This window comes from Protopterus annectens, chromosome 15.part0 (genome assembly GCF_019279795.1).
Source record: "Protopterus annectens isolate FY-2018-M chromosome 15.part0, PAN1.0, whole genome shotgun sequence".
In the NCBI taxonomy this organism is placed as follows: domain Eukaryota; kingdom Metazoa; phylum Chordata; order Ceratodontiformes; family Protopteridae; genus Protopterus; species Protopterus annectens.
This window is the reverse complement of record NC_056749.1, coordinates 226689861-226703825: the sequence shown is the minus strand read 5'-3', so window position 1 is coordinate 226703825 and position 13965 is coordinate 226689861.

The following is a 13965-nucleotide window of genomic DNA, read 5'->3' as shown; positions in this document are numbered from 1 at the left end:
TTGTACACTCCTCTATTACAACTGACGAGTTAAACGTCGAGTATGTCTAGTATTTTGTAGACCTTGACTGAATTCAGTGGTGATCATTCTGACAATCATAGCAACTAACAATTTGATAATGGCAGTTAATCAGAAGACAATATAGTGGGATCATAGCTCTCAACCTATCAGGGACAAATCTCAACAGAATCAAGGACAAATCCAGAAAAAAATCAGGGGGGATCAGGGCCACCTTCAAAATATCAGTTCTATTAACTTGAGATATTAACAGAATTGGAAAATATGAATTAATATACATTTCCTGAAGTAAAATATGTATTCAGCTCTTAATTATTGTCATTATTTATTAAGTATAATTCACCACCTTTTGTCCAAAAGGCAACAGTGTTAAGAGGGATTAAGAGGGACAGAGCTAAAATTTGAGTCAAAATCAGGGACAGTTGAGAGGTATGAGTGGGATAGATGGACATCGGTTTATCTCTACATTTAGTTCTAATAGTGGCTATATTTCCAGGGTGAAAGCTTCAAAAACATTTTTGACCATTTTTCTAGTGGGCATACACCCCAAAATGGGTATATGTCAACATGTGGGAATTGTTCATTATGCAAATATGTTCTGTGTGGGTCAGATGTTATGCTCAGTAATAAAAAAAATATTTTACCAAGATGGTTTGATTGTCATACATCAAGGGTTGTTTACGCAGCAGTATGTATCTGCTGTCCAGCCTTTTATATAGGCAAAACTGAGCGTAAGATAAAACAGTGTATTTATGAACATGTGTATGATATCAAAAAAAGAAAACGTGACAAACGTTTTGTATAAACACATTGCCAAGAACAGCACCCACAACTTTCGATTTGTGGTCATCGAGTAAATTGACATCAGTCCCAGAGGTGGTCCTTAATCAATAAGATTACAGGAATGTGAATTACAGTGGCAGATCTTCTTGAATGCTTCTAAGCATCCAGGAGTCAATGACATTTTATCCATAATCTTAAAATGAAGGTGTATAATAAATAATATATAAATAATATTAACAACAAAATATCTTTATTAAATTGGGCAGGATTGGCTCTATAATGTAATAGCACATACTTCATATAGTATTTTATGAAGGTTCATAGGTTTGTACTAGGCTAATGGCCCTGGAGCCTTTACAAGCCTAGCCCATAGGATTACCCTAGCATCGTGCCACCCGACCTTAGTTCCTGGTGCCTCTGTCGAGTAGAGTCACTGGAGTGATCCCAGGGGTGAATTTTCCATTTCCCATCCACTCATCAAGATTCCTGTTGAAGAGGGCCAGTGAGGTTCTCTACTTGACATGTATGGGAAGTCTATTCCATAGAATGGGCAGTCTCTGGGTTATGAACCTGTCCCTCCAGCATGTTCTGTTGATTGTGGTAATGACGTTGAGGTCTCTGGAGCATGTGATGTGGGGGGATTGGGATTTCTTTAGATGTATCATTTCTAACAGAGCTGGGTCAGACATGGCTTTGTAAGTCAAGCAGAGATCGCCTCTAAGTAGGCGATATGAGACAGAGAATATTTGGAGTTTTTTGAGTCTGTCCATATAGGACAAATGTTTAAGGCCTAGGATCCTCTTTGTGAGGTACTTTTGTGGCCTCTCCAGTTGTTGCAGGTGTCTATTGAGGTACATGTCAAATGGGGCACTGTACTCAATGATTGGCCTAATGAGGGAAGAGCAGAGGGAGACAATGACCTCTTTTTTCCTGGATGCAAAACCCTTAGTAATGAGATGTGCCACATAGAAGGACTTTCTGACCACAGTGGCAATGTGGTGGTCAAAAGATAGGTTGCTGTCAACCTGTGTTCCTAGATCTCTTATAGTGCCTTCTGTGTTCATTGGACTTCCAGCGCTGTGGTAATTCAAGGGAACTGGGTTTTTCTCAAGGATGATGACGACACATTTTTTGGCATTGAGCTTAAGGCCATGGTTCTGGCACCAGTCATTGGTCTCATTGAGGACTTTCTGTAGGATGTCAACATCACTTGGGGAGTTAGTAATAGCTCCCAACTTGCAATTGCCTGCACACTTTGTCAGCCAGAGTCCCTTTGTGTTGGCCTGGACTTTGGAGAAGTAGATACCAAACAGGAGAGGACCCAGGACTGAATCCTGTGGGACTCCACTTGTGACTGGTCGACTGTCTAACTTGGAGTCAGCTACTTTCACACTGTGGGTTCTATCTGTGAGCCAGTTTGCAACCCACCTAGTGAAATAGGGGTTGATGCCTAGCTTAGTTAGTTTTTTCTATGATTCCTGAGTGGGGAATGGTATCAAAGGCCTAGGCCAGATGAAGGTAGTCTGTATGAACTACCTTGCCTTCATCCACAGCTCTGGTGACTGACTCAAAGAAATTGACCAAGTTGAGTAGGCATGGTCTACCCTTCACAAAACCAAACGTTGTAAGATCCAGAGTTTGGAGATTCCCTATATCCTTGTTTATTAGGTCCATGATGATGCATTCCACAGCTTTGCATATCAGACTCATCAGGCTAATGGGATAATAGTTCCCGAGGTCTGTAGTCACTCCTCCCTTGTGGAGAGGGATGACTGTAGCAGTGTGCCATTCGGTAGGGACAAAGCCTGAGGTGAGGCTGTGATTGAACAGGGCACACAGGCGAGGTGTCAGTTCACTCTGTATTTCATGTAGAACACAGCCGGGGATATTGTCAGGTCCCATAGAAGCTGTTTTCTTGGCCTTGGACAGTGCTGTTTTAACCTGTGCAGCAGTAATACTAATCTATTAAGATAAAACATATAGTATTTTAGGTCATTATTGTAATATTTATTGCACTTATTGTATTCATTGTATTTACTGTTTGCTCATATAAGTTTCATTTTACATCGCTAGAGCATTATTGAGCTTGGTGTCATTATTATCAGGTGACATTGTTTCTTTAAATTTTTTGGCTGCACTTTTTTTTAAATACTTGTTCCGGTTGGTATAAAAGGGTTCCTTAAGCTTATTTTATTTATTAACTCATTCTGATGAAATCTGTAAGATTAATGACAAAAGCACTCAAATTTTAACTATTTTCATAGGTTGATAGGTTCATAGGTGTTTACTAGGCTAACAATCCAAAGGGCCTTTTTAAGCCTAGCCATGCATCCCAAATCTCTGACAAGTCCTGATACCCTTGATAAGTGTAAGCATGGGCCTGGGAGATGAACCATTTATAGGTTACCTGTCTGCATCAGAGACATAGGTGCCAAACCAGGGATGAATTTCTACTTTCCCATCTAATTGTCCAAGTTGAACTTGAATTGTGTTAGGGAGGAACTCTGCTTCACATCGATGGGGAGCCTGTTCCATAGATGGGGTAGTCTCTGGGCTACATACCTATCTCTCCAGCAGGTCCTATCTATATCATAGGCAAGGTTTAAGTCTTCAGAATGGGTAATTCTGATATTGTTTGGTTTGCGGATATGCAGGACGTCCATCAAAGTGGGGTCTGACAATGCCCTGTATGTTAGGTATAGATCTCCCCTCAAAAGCCTGTAGGAGACAAAATACATGGCTAGGGTCCTGAGGCGGTCTGCCTAGGGCACATTACTTATGCCCTGTGTTCTTTGAGATGTGTACGTCATTTTACATAGAAAATGTAGTAGAAGGCCGAAAAACAGGGCAACAGAACATCCACCAGACATCAGACGAAAAATCTCCACCAATACCCTTTACAAACAACATCAGTTGGATAAAGGCCTAGACCACAAGTTTAAATCCAAGGGTTGTACAAGTGATCTAAGGGTGGCTTAATGGTTAAGGTGTTTGCCTTACAAACCCAAGGTGCAGGGCTCGAGTCTCACAAGGGATAATTGGCTAGGCTTAAAATGTCTTGCAACGGCACTTAGCCTAGTACTTATATATGAATCTACTCTAACCTTTCAATAAATTACTATATTTTAATTCAGATGTTTGTGCAAGTGTTACGATCCTTATATTTCTGCCCTTTAGCCAGTTTGTGGATTATTCTAATATGTTAATAAGCTGCTTTCTCACCTGTAATATGAAGAAACGTTTTACACTGTATTATGTTCTGAGTTTTCAGCAACACAGCTAGCAGGGACATATACTGCAGATCTCTTAAGCCAGAGTTTTCCATTCTCTAACAAGTTTCATGGAGTTTCAACGATATTTGTGTTTTTTGTGTAGATACTTTGAGCCAAAAATTGAAGAACTGCAGCTGAAGGATTTGTGTTTTTTTAGTAAGTAAGGAATGGGAAAAGTATTTTTGACTGAAGGATATGTGATTCACTGGAAAGTAAGAAAGGAAAATAATATTTGCAATAGCGAGTTTTTTCACTAAATTTGTTAGAATTATACTCATTCATATGATACAAATATGATATTGCAACTGGAATCAAGACTATTCATGGAAAGAAAAACAAGCAAATGAGATTGTTTTCCATCACCAATGAGAAATGAGATAAGCCTATAAGTGTAAATGATTGTGATATGGTAAAAATATCCAAAGTAATTCATAAAATGCAGAAGACATTTCAGCCAATCCAAACACAAAACAAAACAAATAGCAGCCACTACAAATGATTTTTGACACCATATTCATTTATTTCTGATGCCATATTGTATAGTTACAGAAATGAATATGTATATAATCAAAAGATTTAATAGAAGCCGTGGAAGACATGATATGCACTTCATAGGATCATAGGAGATTACTAGGTTATCGACCCAGAGGTCATTTTAAGCATAGCCATTTCAACCCAATGTAATACTGTAGAGATACTACTCAATATGCAAGATTGCATTTAGTGATGACTGCCCACATCCAGGAGGGTTGTGGGCGCTCTCCTCAGTAAGAATTTATGGTGCCCCATCCACTAATCCAAGTTCCTCTTGAGCAATGTCATAGAGGTGCTCTATTTCATATGAATTGGTAGCCTGTTCTAAAGATGTGGCAGTCTCTGGTAGATAAATCTGTCCCTCTAGCATGTCCTATTTAAGTTGCAGGCCATATTTAAGCACCTGGAATGGGTAGCCCTGGACTCAGTTGATTTACAGATATGCAGTAAGTTCATTAGGTTTGGGTCTTGGGTTGCTCTGTAGGTCAGGCATAAGTCTCCCCTAAGAAGTCTATATGATACGGAGCGACAGGGATTTTAATCAGTCCGTGTAAGGCACATGCTGGAAGCTCTTGATCTTCTTTGTTAGGAAACTCTGAGGTCTCTTTTATTGCTGTAGATTCTTAGCACGGTACATACCAAATGGAGCATTATACTCAATTATGGGCCAGATAAGTGCTGAGTATAGGGGGGTATAACTTCTTTTGCTCTCGAGGCGATGCCTTTACTAATCAAGTGAGCTACATGGAAAGCTTTCCTTGCAATGGTAGACATGTGGTGGTAGAAGTTAAAGTCATGGTCAGCCTGTGATCCCAGGTCCCTTACCACTTCATGGGTACTTAGCTTATTGTTATTGATTTGATAGTGTGAAGGGGCATTGTTTGTGCTGAAGGGAATGATGATGCATTTCTTTGCATTCAATTTGAGACCATGACTAACACACCATTCGTTGGTCTGGGTGAGACCATCTGGAGTATACTGACATCATTTGGGGATTCAATGATTGCACCTAGTTTGCAGTCATCTGCAAACTTGGTCAGCCACAACCCTTTAGTTTTGACCTGAACTTCTGAGAAATATATACCAAACAGTAGGGGGCTAAGCACTGACTCCTGTGGCACCCCACTGGTAACAAGTCTGTTGGTTGATGTGGAGTCACTCACTTTGATAGTTTGTATCTGGTTTGTGAGCCAGTTGGCAACCCGCCTTACAATGAAGGGGTTTACATTCACTTTGCTAAGTTTATCGGTAATGCCTGAATGTGGGATTGTGTTGAAAGCCTTTGCCAAGTCGAGGTATGCTGTGTGCACAGACTTGCCCTCATCAATGGCCTTGATCATACTTTCATAGAAATCCACCAGATTTAATAAGCAGGATCTGCCCTTCACGAAGCCAAACTGGGTAGGATCCAGGGTTTGGAAGTCACATATGTCTTTATTTATGAGGTCCATAATGATACATTCTGTGGCCTTACAGATGAGTCTGGTCAGGCTCATGGGCCTGTAATTCCCCGGGACTGTTGCTATGCCACCTTTGTGGAAGGGAATAACTGTAGCTGTTCTCCATTCTGCAGGAACAAAGCCTGTGGTTAGGCTATGATTGAAAAGAGTACTTAGTGGTGATGCTAGTTCATGTTTTAGCCTGCTTAGAAGATGGCCTGGGATGTCATCTGGTCCCATACAGGCCATGTTTTTTTGGCTTGGACAGAGCTGTGAGGATCTGCTCTTCAGATATGTAGGGTAGGGGGAAGGGGGAATGTTGTTGTAAGTTAGGAAGGGATAAGGGAGTGAAATTCTCACCAAACCTATCCACTAGTAGGTTCTCTATCTCTTTGGGGTCACTGTGTGTGATACCATTGGCCGTCAGTTCTGCACATGCTTGGGTCATACCCTTTAGGGTAAGTATATAGCTGTAAAATGCCTTATGGTCATCCTTGGCAGTACTTGCTAGGTTTCTCTCAAAGGAGCTCTTGCAGGATTTGACAAGTTGTCTTAGTTGCCTGTTAAGGCTGAGGAGGGTGCTTTTCCATTGTTGGATCCTTGCCTTTGTTTTCTTGGACAGAAATGTTTTGCATTTATTCTAGCATTTGTTGATGCTAGAAGTCCACCATGGTAGCTTGATTTTACTGATGGCTTTGGCTTTGATTCTATCTGGTACAGATGAGTTTATATACTTATGCAAGTGATTGTACAGGACTTTAGTGTAAGCTTCAGTGTAGTTAACACTTCCAGGTGGGGCTTGGAATGGATTTATGCCTTCACCTAAGAGGGTATAGTTTGCTTTGGTGAAGTTTTTTAGTCTGATTTCACCCTTTGTGAGTTCTGGTGTTAGTGTCAGTTTAAAGGTGACTGATTTGTGGTCAGTTTTAACTAATGAGGGTCCAACAGTTGCTGCAGTGCACCTGTTTGACATGTTGGTGAGGACCAGTTCTAGAATGTTTGTTCCTTTTGTCAGGGTATGGAAAATTTGCTCCAGAGCATTTGAATTCACAAAGTCAAGAAACTTTTGTGCTAGCGAATTTGGGCTGGAGTAGGTTTCACAATTAATGGTGAGATAATTGAAAGCCCCCATAACCAGTGTGTTTGGTAAAATTTGGATTGTCTTCAATTTGGTTAAGTAGACTACATGGGTTTAGTGACCTATGGAGAGGGATCTATAACCAGCTATGACTTAAATGGGGGTCTTACCCACCGTAACCTGGACTTGGAGTAAATCCATGGAGTTGTCCAGTCTAACTAGACGTGATTTGAATTTATCTCTACTATAGATTGAAACACAGCTTCCTTATGTTTTTACATGTTCATTTTGTGGTCTAAAGGTGTGGAAGGCATTGTAGCCTTGCAGGGCCAGGGTACTCTCTGCGGCCTTAAACCAGTTTTCTGTGACTGCACAGACATCTACATGTTCTAGTGACAGAAGTGGTTCCAGGGATTGCAGTTTTTGGTTTAAGCTCCTAGCTTTTGGCAGCATGACCCTTACTTTGTTCTGATTGGTTAATTTCACATTGGTAATGTTGTTTTCGAGAACTTTTTTGAGTGGAAGAGAGCATAGCTTCTACATTCTTGATGTAAATACATCTTTCACACTCTGTACTAGACTGTGTTATTAGTAGAGGGTTGTCTGTGTACATGAGGCAATTGCTACACTGCCTCAGGAGACCCAAGACAATAAGGTTGGCAGGAGAAACAAGGGTAGCCCAACAGTCTATAATGCTAGGTTGAAGACTGTTGTCACTAAGGGTGGCTTTTCAGAAACGATCACGAAGGAGCTCGTTGGATCGATATTTCTGCCTGGGTTTTAAGGGAAAATTTGTTGAATTTAACTATCTGGCTTTGGCACACAATTGAGCTGTATTATGGCGTGTTGAGCGATGCACAAACAAGCAGAAACCTGCTCAGATCTGCAGAGCCTAAATACCAAAAGCTAAAACATGAAAAAAAAACTCTTAAGAAAATACAAAAGGACCAATGAGAATGCTTATTCCAAGCCCTAGCCCTTTAGCAGTCAGGTGCAATCAAACACAATTCTCTCACAAAAGTGCAGATAGGCCCCTTCCAGTCCAAGATGGCTTGGAAAATGTGCTCAGAACAAAAAAACAAACAAACACTGCAAGCAGTTCCAGAAGCAGCACGCCTGGGTCTGGATTATGCTACAGCTACTAGCTACCTTAGGTTCTGTGGGAAACACCAGTGAATATTTAATACAGCAGAAAAATAGCAGTGAGAACCTGAAAAAATGTTTAAAACAGCAGAAAATCAGCCAGGAGGCTCTAAAGAATGATTTAAACAGTTAACAGATCAGGTGGGAAAACCAAAGTAGGCAGAATAGACAGCTTTAAAACAGTGACAAAATACCCATAAATACTTAACAAACAGGGCAAATAACAAAATAATCTTGCTAAACAGTCAACCTTACTGACATGGCTAAGGCAGAACATCACATGATGCACTGAATATGTTACTTGTAACTCCCATTTAAAGTCACAATGACTATTTACTGCCAGTATATGTGACAAGCAGTTCTAAATTGCCCTAAATTGTCAATTACTTGATAAATGTGAAACCAATTATTAAAGGCTAAAGTTTGGGTGGTTTAATTGGCTTTGTTTTTAACAACCATCCTTCATTATCTTTATCCCCGAAGTATTTTTTATTCTAGATAAACAAGGCAAATATTGTATATTAATGTTGTTAAAAGACCTGTTATCAATTTTACATAAGGTGATACAGATAAATTAAAGTTAGCGTACTGTATATTTTGCTTGTTACCTAAATACAGCTTTATTGTTGGTTATACTTTTAGTCACATTTGTGATTCTCAAAACATGACTAATTTATTTATTTGCAATATTGTTTGTTGCTTACTTTCACTTATTTATTTATTTATTATTTATTTATTTATTTAAGTATTGCATATCACACTATAATGTTCAGTTGTTCCTTAGAAACAGCTGGGAAACAGACGAAACAGCTTCTTCCCTAATGTTATCAGGCTGCTGAACTCTAGTACCCACTACACCCCATGATGTCCAACTCGGTCAGTAGAAACTGTCTCAAATTGTGCATTGGCCTGGTTACCAGTCTCATCTAATACTTAGTGTAATATCCACCATGGCTGTAACTTATAGGCCATCTAGTGCAGGAGCAATGCAGTAAAATATCTCTTCTTTCAGTGCAATACATGTTGCAAATTAGTAAATTAACCATAGTGCAATACTCTAAGGTCCATAGTGCAATACTCTAATGTTCACAGTGCAATACTTAAATGTCTCTTTCTGTGCAAGGATCACTGCAATGTCTTAACCAAGTACCTGTGCAATACTAAAGTCTCATGCAAGTAAGTGTTCAGTTCGAAAAGTGTTAAAATGTGTATTAGTGTGACTACCAGCATGTCCGTTATGTAATAGCTAGGTTTTATATGCGTAGAGGTTTATAAAAATAGTCTATATGTTGTTTGCGCATTAAGTCTGGAGACACGGAATTATGTTAAGTTTTTGCACTTGTATGATTTCTGAATGACAATAAAGTTTACTTTGACTTTGACTTTTATTTGCACTGTTACTCATTGCTGGTGAGATTAGAAGTCTAAATGTAATAACAGCTTGTTTATTCTGTTCTCACAGCTGTTTAGAGCACGAGTCTAATTTTGATAATAACAAGATCATTGCTCTTTACATATTCCTTGATATTTTGATTACTGTGTTACTGTTTGGCTGCATTTTTATCATTTTTGGCATTCACAAATATCTTAATACTTCACTTTTTTTTTTGCTATTGCTCATTGCTGATTATGATTCAATATCTTGAATACTGCATTGCCGCTATTGTTCGCACTACAGTTTCTTGTGATCATTCTCTGAATTATGCTGGCTATTCTCATGTAGCTCAAGTATAGTTGTTTGCACCGCTTTTCATTACTGAGCATCCTATAAAATGCAGTTGGTACTAATTATGTCACTCATACCTATCATGTCACTCATACCTATCAACTGTACAGATTTTCGCAGAATGTCCAGATTTTTGCCTCATATTTTTGATCCGTTTTTCATAGAATTGTGGTTTTCTTGCAAATTAGTGGCAAATCACTAAAGATTGAAGTTAGAAAATAATGACCGACATTTGAGTTTCAGACTTCATACTCTTCAGAAAATTCATGCTAAAGCAAAACCTGTTATTCTATCAACTATCTAAGTTTGTAAGAGCAATATTTAAAAAATGTCCCTATTTTTAGACCTTTGTCCCACTTTTACTATCCCACTCTGGCTTTGCCCATATTTCTTGGTCTAAGAAGTTGAGAGGTATGCTCTACGTTATTACATTAAAACTACTTCATTGCTGGGTTCACTCCGCATTGTCTACTTGTTGGATTTAATCTTTAGTTTCCTTAAACTAATACCTGCTAGATTTAACCATTTCAATTTAATTTAACATTTTCAAATTCTACTTTTTGGATTAACTTTTTTTTAAATCCTAACAACACTATACCTGCTCAACACTTTTGGGCCAACATTTAATTTGAGTTAGCGCTTGACACTTCTGTAACCAGCTCGATTTAATTTAACCTTTTTGAAATTCTACTTTTTGTAAGGAACCTTTTTTTTTTAATTCCAAACACCACTATACATTACTGATAACACGTAATTTGAGTTAGCTCTTGACACTTCTGTAGCCAGCCTGACAGCATTTGGTATTTTCAGACAGTGTAACAACTGCCTTATGCTAGGCAAAAAAAATGTTTGTCCTTAATAACAGTGCAATCTCCACTCTCTCTGTATAGTAGTATTTTCTTATATCAAGACTGCAGTTTTTTACCTGTTTAGTCTCTTGTGCAAGGCATCTTCCTCCTCATTTTTAACTCGCTATTACTAATATTACTACATTATCCTCTTATGATTTCTTTGGGGTTGTACCATTTACCCTTTTCAAAAGTCTTCCAGAGAGTATGTGGTCAGTTTATTCAGACTAGTTGCAAAACACTTTGAGGGCAGCCACGATGGTGCAGCGGTTAGCATTGCTGCCTCATAGCAAGAGGCTCTCCGGTTCGATTCTCAGCTGGGGTGCCTTCTGTGCGGAGTCTGTATGTCCTCCCTGTGGTCGCGTGGGTTTCCTCCCACTTCCCAAAGACATGCTGTAGGTGGATTGGACACTCTAAATTGGCCCTAGGCATGAGTGTGTGCGTGTGTGTGCCTTCTGTGGAAGGTTGGGCGCCAGGCTGGCAACTCGACACTGTAAAACTCCACTGCCAATCATGAGCGGACAGGTGATCCGCTGTGGTGACCCCTAATCGAGAAAAGCCAAAAGAAGAAGAAGTAACAGTGCAATCTCTGACAAGTATAAAAATTCACTGAAACTGGAGCCTACCCTCTCACTCCTGACCTCAATCAGTAAGCATCACAGTAATATATGCAGAGTACCAAGCATCACCACTGTGCTATCCAAGAGAATACTGCCAATAAGTCTCCTAAATGTATGAATAAGAAATCTCAGCCATTAAATCACAGTGTAACATTCACTGCTTCAGCATGAACTTCTACAACCTGTATGCACACACCTCTAAGAGTCACAAGGGTGTGAACTCTAAGCCCTTGCGGCCTACTAGGTTTGCATCCTCTCATAATAAACTTTTGGTAATAGGTGAAGGTATCATTAGCACACTAAAAACATATTTTCCAGGCTAGATAAGAACAGAGTGACAGTTCTCTTTCCAGTGCCAAGATCCAGCACATAATAAGGGCTTTTTGATACCTCCGTCATGGCAAGTATGACTCTGACCTTGTAGTGGCTCATGGCATTCTACCCAAATTAATATGCTAAAGGATATGATGGCTTTCCTGTGTACGTGTGTGTGTGTGTGTGTGTGTGTGTGTGTGTGTGGGGGGGGGGGGGGGGGGTCCAAAGCAGGAAAGACACTAGCCTTGAGTGAAAATTTTGACATACCCAGAATGATGCTGACATTCAAAGACAAGAATATTGGCTTTAATAATTGGTTGTTTTGTTAGTGTCATTAGAGAGGGATCCAATACGAGTCAACATCATGTGAGATGGCTGACAAGACTTCATGCTTTGAAAGAGATGGTCTTTACCTGTCTTTTCATGGGTTTTGCATTCACTACCTCCACAGGTTCATAGGTTCATAGGTATGTACTAGGCTAATGGCCCTGGAGAATTTACAAGCCTAGCCCATAGGATTACCCTGGCATCGTGCCACCCGACCTTAGTTTCCAGTGCCTCTGTCGAGTAGAGCTACTGGAGTGATCCCCGGGGTGAATTTTCTATTTCCCATCCGCTCATCAAGATTTCTCTTGAAGAGGGCCAGTGAGGTGCTCTGTTTGACATGTATGGGAAGTCTATTCCATAGCATGGGCAGTCTCTGGGTTAAGGGCCAGTGAGGTGCTCTGTTTGACATGTATGGGAAGTCTATTCCATAGCATGGGCAGTCTCTGGGTTATGAACCTATCCCCCAGCACGTTCTGTTGATTGTGGTAATGAGGTCTCTGGAGTGTATGTTGTGGAAGGATTGGGATTTCTTTAGATGTAGCATTTCTAATAGAGCTGGGTCAGACATTGCATTGTAAGTCAAGCAGAGATCGCCTCTAAGTAGGCGATATGAGACATAGAATAGCTGGTGTTTTTTAGTCTGCCATATAGGACAAGTGTTTAAGGCCAAGGATCCTTTTTGTGAGGTACTTCTGTGGCCTCTCCAGTTGTTGCAGGTGTCTAGTGAGGTACATGCCAAATGGGGCATTGCACTTGATGACTGGCCTAATAAGGGAAGAGTAGAAGGAGACAATGACCTCTTTCTTCCAGGATGCAAAACCCTTAGCAATGAGATGTGCCACATAGAAGGACTTTCTAACCACAGTGGCAATGTGGTGGTCAAAAGAGAGGTTGCTGTCAACCTGTGTTCCCAGATATCTTATAACACCTTATGTGTTCAGTGGACTACCATCAATATGGTAATTCATGGGAACTGGGTTTTTCCCAAAGGGGATCATGACACATTTTTTGGTATTGAGCTTAAGGCCATGGTTCTGATACCAGTTGTTGGTCTCAGTGAGGCCTTTCTGTAGGATGTCAGCTCTCAACTTGTGAACTTTGTCAGCCCAAGTCTCTTCGTGTTGGCCTGGACTTCAGAGAAGTAGATACCAAACAGGAGAGGACACAGGACCGAACCCTGTGGGACTCCACTTGTGACTGGTTGGCAGTCTGACTTGGAGTCAGCTACTTTCACACTGTAGGTTCTATCTGTGAGCCAGTTTGCAACCCACCTAGTGATATAGTGGTTGATGCCTAGCTTAGTGAGTTTTTCTATGATTCCTGAGTGGGGAATGGTATCAAAGGCCTTGGCCAGATCAAGGTAAGCTGTATGAACCACCTTGCCTTCATCAACAGCTCTGGTGACTGACTGAAAGAAGTTGACCAAGTTGAGCCGGCATGATCTACCATTCACAAAACCAAACTGTGTGGGATCCAGAGTTTGGAGATTCCCTATATCCTTATTTATTAGGTCCATGATGCTGTATTCCATAGCTTTGCATATCAGACTCGTCAGGCTAATGGGGCGATAGTTCCCAGGGTCTGTAGTCACTCCTCCTTTGTGGAGATGGATGACTGTAGCAGTGCACCATTCAGTAGTGACAAAGCCTGAGGTGAGGCTGTGATTGAACAGAGCACACAGGTGAAGTGCCAGCTCACTCTGTAGTTCATGTAGAACACAGCCAGGGATATTGTCAGGTCCCATAGAAGCTGTATTCTTGGCCTTAGACAGTGCTATTTTAACCTGTGCAACAGTAATACTGAGTGCCTGGCAATCTACTGGTATTGTGATTGGTCCTTTGGGGGGGGTAAAGTTGGCACTG